This window comes from Hyaena hyaena, unplaced genomic scaffold (assembly GCF_003009895.1).
Source record: "Hyaena hyaena isolate Hyena2069 unplaced genomic scaffold, ASM300989v1 scaffold_78, whole genome shotgun sequence".
NCBI classification, from domain to species: Eukaryota; Metazoa; Chordata; class Mammalia; order Carnivora; family Hyaenidae; genus Hyaena; species Hyaena hyaena.
Window position 1 is genome coordinate 3,615,647 of NW_024080710.1, and position 9,664 is coordinate 3,625,310.

The window sequence follows — 9,664 nt, forward strand, 5'->3', positions numbered from 1 at the left end:
TCGGTTAAGTGTCCGCCTTCAGCTCAGGTCATGGTCTCACAGTTTGTGAGTTCGAGCCCTGCACTGGGCTCTGCACTGACAGTGAGGAGCCTGCTTAAGATCCTCTGTCTTCTCCCAGCCCCTCCCTCCCCTGCTCACGCACTCTCTCTCACAAACATAAAAAGAAGTTCTTTGAAAAAGAGACCTGCTAAACACAAATGTTTTTTGAAGGAAAGAGCATGGGAAAAGATAGACCATGCAAGCACTAAGTTGGAGTAACTGTTTTACAAAGACAAAAGATGAATATTAAGCCAAAAAAAAAAAAAAAAAGATTTCATGCTTAGGGGAGAGGGAAAATGTATCTGTAAAGAATGATAATTATGCACCTAGCAGAACTTTTAAAATACAGCAAAAACTAAAAGGTAGAAATACACAAGGTCACAACCATAGTTTGATATTTTAACACCTCTCAGGAATTGATAGGATGTATTTTTTTTTTTAATCAGTAGGAAAAGGTGATCTGAGTGATCAACTACTTTAACTGAACTTTATGGGACACTACTCCACTGTTCTTCAGATGTACGTGAAACTTTCACCAAGACAGACTACGTGATGGGTCATAAAGCAAATCTCAAATGTATTTCGGATGACTGGACCCTTGACCGCAAGGAATTCTCTCAGTGAATAGAAGGCAATACTGAAAAAATAACATTCAAAAATCAAATATACTGCTAAATAACCTATGATTCAAAATCACAAAGGACATTAAAAAAAGTTGGAACTGAGTGGCAGAATACAAATAAAATCTATGGGATGCAGGTAAAATAGTGCTTAGAGGAAAATTAGCTTAAAATACTTAGGAAGAAGGCTTAACATCTAAATTTCTAACTGAAGAAACTAGGGGGCAAATGAGCAATTAAACCCAAGTGACCTGAAGGAAAGAAAGAAAAATATAACAGAAAGCAGTAAGATGATAATAATAGAAGACAACTAAAGAGAAATTTTACCTAAGCCAAAATTTGGGTCTTTGAAAAAATAACAAAAGTGGTAGACACTTAGTGGAACCAATCAAGAAAAAGATAAGTCACAAACTACCAATGTCAGGAATGAAAGGTGGAATATCAGTTGCAGACCCTACAGACTTTTAAAGGGATATTAAGTCATTCAGTTTTACAATTTAGTTGAACAAATTCCTTGAAAAACAAATTTAAAAATACTCCAGAAATAGGAAACCTAATTTGCCCTGTATCTTAAAAAAAGCAATTTATATTTTAAAAACCTCCTACAAATAAAAGTACTGTCCCAGAAGATTAGTGGCACATTGTAAAGCATTTAAGAAAATACCAATCTTAAATAGACTTACTGAGAAATTATAGAAGGGATACTTCTCAAGTCATGTTATGAGGCTCACCTATAATATCCCTAATACTACAAGCAAAAGGGAAAGAAAACAACAAAAAAAACCAAACCAATGTTTCATGACTATAGATGCGAAATCTTATTAATAACAAAATACTAGAAAATAAAATCTGTCAGTACATAAAAAGCCTAATACATCACAACCAAGTGGGGCTTACCAAAGGAGTACAAAGTTGTTTTATATTTGCAATCAACATACTGTATCGACAAAGGACTAAAATCATGTCCCTTCTACATAGAGAAGAAGTACTTGACAATACAATAACCATATTTGATCTTAAAACGTCAGCAAACTAGTCTACTGGAATTCAAATGAAAATTTAGAAACCTCAGCAAACTGGAAATAGATGAGAATTCCCTTAATCAGATAAAGAACATATATAAAAAGTGCTGTTGTATAAAACTTTACTCCTAAGATCAAGAACAAGGCAGAGATGTTCAAGCTCAACACTTCTATTTTTCTTAAACTAGAATTGAGAAACTGACCTAAAATTCACATGGAAATGCAAAGGACCTAAAGTAGTCAAAATAATCTTTTCAGAATAACAAAGCTGGAGGACATACACTATTGAACTTTGTTACACTATAAAACTATAGTAGTCAAAACCATGTGATATTAGCACAAGGAGGGAAAAAAAATCAGTATAAAAAAGAGCCTAGATGAACACCTACACATAATGGTCAATTGATTTTTGGCAGAGGCACCAAAACACTTTAATGTAAAAAGTATTTTTAGTATGGTTCTGAAACGTCTGGATATCCATTAAAACAAAACCAAGAAACCTTGACCCATAAAGCCTCATGCCAAACACAAAAATTAATACCAGGTGAAACATATACATCTAAATGTAAAAGCTAAAACCATGAGGGTTTTAGAAGAAAGCATGAAAGAACATATTCATGATTTGGAGACTGTCAAAGATTTTTTAGGATAACCAATAAAGGAAAAAATGGATTAGACTCATCTAAATCAAAAACTCATATCGAAAGATACCATTAAGAAAATAAAAAGGGGTGCCCGGGTGGCTCGGTGGGTTAAGCATCCCACTGATTTTGGCTCAGGTCATGATCTCACAGCCTGTGAGAGCCCCACGTCAGGCTCCGTGCTGACAGTGTGAAGCCTGCTTGGGATTCTCTCCCTCTCTCTGGCCCTCCCCCATGCATTTGCGTTTCTCTCTCTCTCTCTCTCTCTCTCTCTCTCTCTCCCTCTCCCTCTCTCTCCCTCTCCCTCTCCCTCTCCCTCTCCCTCTCTCTCAAAATAAATGAACTTAGAAAGTGAAAAGGCAAGCCTCAGACTGGGAGAGAATATCCACAAATCATATTCTTGACAAAGGACTTGTATCCAGAATATATAAAGAACTACAACTCAATAATAAAAAGCAAGCAATCCAGTTTTTAAATGAGCAAAAATCCTGAATAGGTACTTCACAAAGGATGACATATGAAAAGTAAACATATGTAAGAGTGCTCAACATCATGGAAGTGCCAATTTAATGACAAGATAGTCGTATTCAGTAGAACAGACAATTCAAAAGATGTTAATGTTGGCACAAGATTATAACATTTTGTTAATGAAGTTGGTGAGAATGTAAAGTCCTACCGCTACTTTGGAAAAATTTTCAAAATTAAAAATTCCTTGTAAAATTAAAAGTACAACTGTCCTTTAATCCAGCATTTCCATTTTGTCCAGGAGAAATTAAAACATTCAATAGAAAAACTTGTGGAGGGACACCTGGGTGGCTCAGTTGATTAAGTGCCCAACTTTGGCTCAGGTCATGATGTCATGGTTTGTGGGTTCAAGCCCGTGTTGGGCTCTATGCTGACCGCTCAGAGCCTGGAGCCTGCTTCAGATTTTGTGTCTCCCTCTCCCACTGTCCCTCCCCTGCTTGTGCTCTGTCTCCCTCTTTCTCTCAAAAGTAAACATTAGTTGGGGCGCCTGGGTGGCTTAGTCGGTTAAGCGTCCGACTTTCGCTTAGGTCATGATCTCGCGGTTTGTGGGTTCGAGCCCCGCGTCGGGCTCTGTACTGACTGCCAGCTCAGAGCCTGGAGCCTGCTTCAGATTCTGTGACTCCCTCTCTCTCTGACCCTCCCCTGCTCACGCTGTCTCTCTCTCTCTCCTAGAAATAAATAAAAAATATTAAAAAAAAAAAGTAAACATTAAAAAAAATTGTGGAAAAACTATTGATAGCTATTATATTAATAATAGCTAATACTAGAGGGGTCCCCAGCTGGCTCAGTTAGTAGAGTGTGTGATGCTTGAGGTCATGAGTTTGATCTTATTAAGGTCATGAATTTCAGCCCCAAGTTGGGCATAGGAATTACTTTCATGAAAATTTCTTTAAAAAACTATTGAGGTGCCTGAGTGGCTCAGTCAGTTAAGCATCTACCTCTTGATTTTGTCTCAGGTCATGATCTCACAGTGAGTTCTAGCCCTACATCAGGCTCTCTGCTGTCAGGGCAGAGCCTGCCTCAGAGCCTCTGTTCCCCTCTCTCTCTGCCCCTCTCCTGCTCATGCTGTCTCTCTTGAAAGTAGACATTTAAAAACAAGTTTATTTAATTTGAGAGAGAAAGAACAGGAGAGGGGCAGAGAGAGACTGAGAGAGAGAATTCCAAACAGGCTCCACACTCAGCATGGAGCCCAATGTTCGGCTCAATCTCAGGACTGAGAGATCATGACTAGAGCCAATATCAAGTCAGGTGCTCAACCAACTGAGCCACCCAGGCACCCCCGAAATCTGATGCATTTCTGTACACTAATAACCAAGTAGCAGAAAGAGAAATTAAGAAAGTAATCCCATTTACAATTACAGCAGGAATATTAAAGTGCCTAGGAATAAATTTAACCAAAGTGGTAAAAGACCTGTATTCTGTAAGCCAAAAGATATTGATGAAAGACATTAAAGAGGACACAAACAGATGGAAAGATCTTCCATGTTCATGGATTGGAAGAATTAATATTGTTAAGAAGTCCATGCTACTCAAAGCAATCTACAGATTCAATGCAACCACTATCAAAATAACAACAGCATTTGTTATTAGAACAAAAATACTAAAATTTGTATGGGGGCGCCTGGGTGGCTCTGATGGTTGAGAGTCTGACTCTTGATTTTATCTCAGGTTATGATTCCAGGGTTGTGGGATCAAGCCCTGCATCTGGCTCTGCACTGACAGTGCTGACCCTGCTTGGGATTCTGTCTCTCTCTCTCTCTCTCTCTCTCTCTCTGCCCCTCCCCTGCTAGCATACTCTTTCTCTCTCAAATAAATAAAATGGAAAAAGATGAAAATAAAATAAAATTTGTACTAGAAAAGACCCAAAATAGCTAAAGCAATCTTGAGAAAAAACAACACAGCTGGAGATATTACAATCCCAGATTTCAAGATATACGACAAAGCCATAATAATCAATACAGTATGGTACTGGCACACAAACATTTAGATCAGTGGAATGGAATAGAGAGCCCAGAAAGAAACACACGCTTCTATGGCCACTTAATGTATGACAAAGAAGGCAAAAATATGCAATGGGGAAAAGACAATCTCTTCAATAAATGGTGAAGGGAAAATTGGACAGCTATATACAAAAGAATGAAATTGGACCACTTTGTTATACCAAACACAAAGATAAATTCAAAATAGATAACACATAAACTTGAGATCTGAAACCATAAAACTAGAGGACAACACAGGCAGGAATTTCTCTGGCAGTGGCTATAGCAACATTTTTCTAGACATGGGAAACCAGAGCAAAAATAAACTATTGCGACTACAGTAAAATAGAAAGCTTTTGCACTGCAAACAAAATGAAAAGTCAACCTAATGAATGGGAAAAGATATTTGCAAATGAGATATTCAATAAGGGGTTAATATCTGAAATGTACAAATCAACACCAAAGAAACAAAGTATCTGATTTAAAAATGGGCAAAGGACCTGAACCATCATTTTTTCCAGAGAAGACGTACAACTGGCCAACAGACATATGAAAATATTCTCAATACCACTGATCATCAGGGAAATGCAAATCAAAGTCACAAGGAGATATTACCTCTCAGAACAGACAGAATCAAAAGGACAAGAAATAACAAGTGCTGGTGACGATATGGAGAAAAAACCCCTTTGCACTGTCAGTGGGAATGTAAATTGGTGCAGCCACCCAGAAAACAGTGTGAAGTTTCCTCAAAAAAATTAAAAATATAAATACCATAGAATCCAGCAATTCTACTACTGGGTATTTACCCCTCCCCCTCAAATGAAAACACTAATTCGAAAAGATACATGTACTCCTATATTTATAGCAGCATCATTTCCAATAGCCAAGACATGGAAGCAGCCCAAGTGTCCACTGATAGATGAATGGAGAAATCAATTGAACTGTGGGAAGTACATACAATGAAATATTACATGGCCATAAAAAAGAATGCAATCTTGTCATTTCTGACAACATGGATGGACATAGAAGGCATGATGCTAAGTGAAATAAGAGAAAGTCAAATGCTGTATGACCTCACTTACATGTGAGGTCATCTAAAAAACAAAACGAAACCAGATCCTTACATACAAAGGACAAACTGATGGTTGCCAGAGAGAAAGTGGGTGGGCAGGGGATGAATAAAATAAAGGGGATTAAGAGATCTCTCTTATACAAGGTATAACTGATAGCAGTGCTCCCTGTTGTCATTGTCTTATTTTGTTATATAGAATTCATTGAATATTTAGGGTATTTCTCTCTTTTTCAGTGCTTCAGAATAATTTGCATAAGATTCAGATTATTTACTTCCTGAAAATTTAGTGGTAACAACTTTCGAAACCATGAACTTTGTGTTATATGTGTAGTGGAATTTTTTTAAGGCGAATTCAATTTCTTTAGAGGTCATAAAACTCGGGCGCCGGGGTGGTTCAGTCAGTTAAACATACAACTTCAGCTCAGGTCATGATCTCGTGGTTCCTGAGTTTATACAAACTTCCAGTTTTAAAATAAAGTAAGTCATGGAGATGAAAAGTATAGCACAGGGAATATAGTGAGTAATAGAATAATGTTGCTTGGTGATATTACTGTGGTGAGTAATAAGTAATGTGTAGAATTGTTGTATCATTATGTTGCACACCTGAAACTAATATAATATTGTATAATATTAATTATACTTCAGTAAATAAATCAAAATTAGTGAGTCATATTTGGATAGACTGTAAATAAAGGGGCAATGAAGAAATTATAGGGGTACCAACTTCTGTCTTTTCCAACTTTCACTGGTAATACTGGTTTTCTGGTAAGACTGTTTAAACTGCAATCATTTCTATCAATTCCTTTTAATGTTTGTTTATTTTTGAGAGAGAGTGTGAGCAGGGGAGGGGCAGAGAGAGAGGGAGACAGAGGATCTGTGCTGGCTCTGCGCTGTCAGCAGCAAGCCTGATGTGGGTCTCAAAACTCACCAACCTTGAGATCGTGACCTGAGCTGAAGTTGTACGCTTAACTGACTGAGCCACCCCGGCGCCCGAGTTTGATGACCTCTAAAGAAATTGAATTCGCCTTAAAAAAATTCCACAACACATATAACGCAAAGTTCATGGTTTTGAAAGTTTTTACCACTAAATTTTCAGGAAGTAAATAATCTGAATCTTATGCAAATTATTCTGGAGCACTGAAAAAGAGAGAAATACCCTAAATACTCAATGAATTCTATGTAACAAAATAAGACAATGACAACAGGGAAAAAAGAAATTGCAAGGCTTTTCTTGCATAACCGTAGACACTAAATTCCTTTAAAATATGCTCGCAAATTGAGTGTGGCAATTTTATGAAATGTATAAAAAATACAACATGTCCAAGTTGGATTTATTATAAGAATTCAACAGTAAGTTAACATCAGAAAAAAACAGCAACTCATCACATTAGCCGAGTAAACGAAGAAAATCATGACTTCTTCTTAGTGGATGCACAAAAGGCATTTAATTAAACTCAAGTAATACTCAAAGATAAAAATTCAAAATAAATCAAATGAGTAGCTAAAAGAAATATCTTATTTGAGGATTTGATATTAACAAATCAAATGCAAAGATATATATCTGTGCTTATCACAAGTGCACTCCTTAATCCCCATCACCTATTTAACTTATCTCCTCCACCCCCAAAAGCAAAGATATTGAAAGAAAAAAAATCTTTTAACAAAGTAGGAATGGAACTTCCATGAAACAATTGAAAGTAGTAAAAACCTACAGAAATTCATCTTAATAGTAAAATCCTAGGAGCATTTGCTTTGAATTCAGGAACAAAACAAGGATTTCCAATGTTAGTCTTTCTAGTTAATAGTATATTAAAGGTTCTAGCTAGCGTGAGAAGACAAATAGTTATAGATGCAAACGTTTGAAAGGAATACATAAAGCCTGAAAGTATTTGCAGATGGTCTACATAGGTGTCTACATAGAAAATCTAAGTGTCCATAGATGATTTTTTAGAAATAAAAAGATAGCTTAGCAATGTGGTAGGTATAAATTCAAAAGACAAGCAACCAACAGAATTCTGACCAACCATTTTGCTGAAGACGATTAAAACACTGGAAAAAATGAAAAGAAAAATCTTTTTACAAAAGAATTGATTAGGTAACAGAAAAATAAGACGTTATTTGGCCTCAGAGAAGGTGAGGAGGAAGAACCCAGAGCACACAATCACTTTTGCCCTGGGGGACTTGCTAGTCCAGAAGAAATAACAGTGAAACTTCAAAGCAAAAAGTACTACAAGTCATAAGCATTAGATGATCATTTGCTTATGACAAAATGGTCAATTCACAAGGAAGATACAAAAATTAAAAAATTATTTTTACCTAATATGTCCTTGAAATATATGAAGCAATAATTTTCAGAATTCCTTTAAAATTGTTTTTAATGTTTATTTATTTTTGAGAGAGAGACAGAGACAGAGCATGAGTGGGGGAGGGACAGAGAGAGAGGGAGACACAGAATCCCAAGCAGGCTCCAGGCTCTGAGCTGTCAGCACAGCGTGAGGCTCAAACCCACAAACTGCAAGATCATGACCTGAGCTGAAGTCAGATGCTTAACCAACTGAGTCACCCAGGTGCTCCAATTTTCCAAATTCTAATGATAAATGGATAATTTGGATTTTATCAAAATTGAGAACTTCTGTTCTTAGAAGGCCACTGCTCAGAGAGCCAACCCACAAGCTACAGACCAGTAGAAAGTATCTGCAAATCTCCTATCAGATAAAAGACTTGTACCCAGAGTATATAAAGAACTCTCAAAACTCAATAATAGGAAAACAAACAACTCAATAACCAGTGGGCATGAGATTTCAATAAACTCTTTAAGGAAATACAATACACATATCAATGGTTGTATGGATTTATAAGGGAAGGGAACAGTAGAAGGGAGGGATTCCTAAGAAGCATGAAAAAACTTCTGGGGGTGATATGAATACTCATTATTTTTATTGTGGTCATGGTTTCATGGGTTATACCAATGTAAACTTTTATCAAATTATATGCCTTAAATAAATGTAGTTTGTTATATATCAATTATACCTCAATGAATCTGTTAAAAAAATAATAAATCTTCCTATAAAGAAAACACTATGCACGTTTACCTTTACTGGTGACTTTTCACCATTTTTTTAAAGTTTACTTATTTGAGAGCAAGAGAGAGAGAGAAAGAGAGGTAGAGAGAGGAAAGAAAATCCCAAGCAGGCTCCACACTATCTGTGTGGAATCGGAGGCGGGGTTCCAACCCATGAGCCATGAGATCATGACCTGAACTGAAGTCAAGAGTCAGATGCTTAACTGACTGAGCCACCCAGGCACCCTGATTTTTCACCATTTTAAGAAAAAAATAACAGTCTTACACAAATGCTTTAAGGGAATTGGGAAAAAAGGAAACACTTCCAACCAAACCACTGTCTGCCCATGATATCAAAACCTGACAAGGACATTATGAGAAAAATTATAATTCAATCTTTCATGTTTAGATGTGAAATGTTAAATAAAATATTAGTGAGTTGATTCTAGCAAAATATAAAAATGTTAATGCCTCACAAGCAAGTTGAATTTATAGTAGGACAAACACTGATCAGGGTACACGTACAAAAGCTTCTTAGTGCCCATGATCTCCATTCATGGCCCTCTATTCTCCCTCACTATTTTGGTGGCCTACAAATTCATAGCTTTAAGTGTCATCTCTGTGTTAATGACTCCCAAATTGAGACCTTCAATCCAATCCTTTCCCTGAACTTTTATATCCAGGTACCTATTCACCCCTCCCACT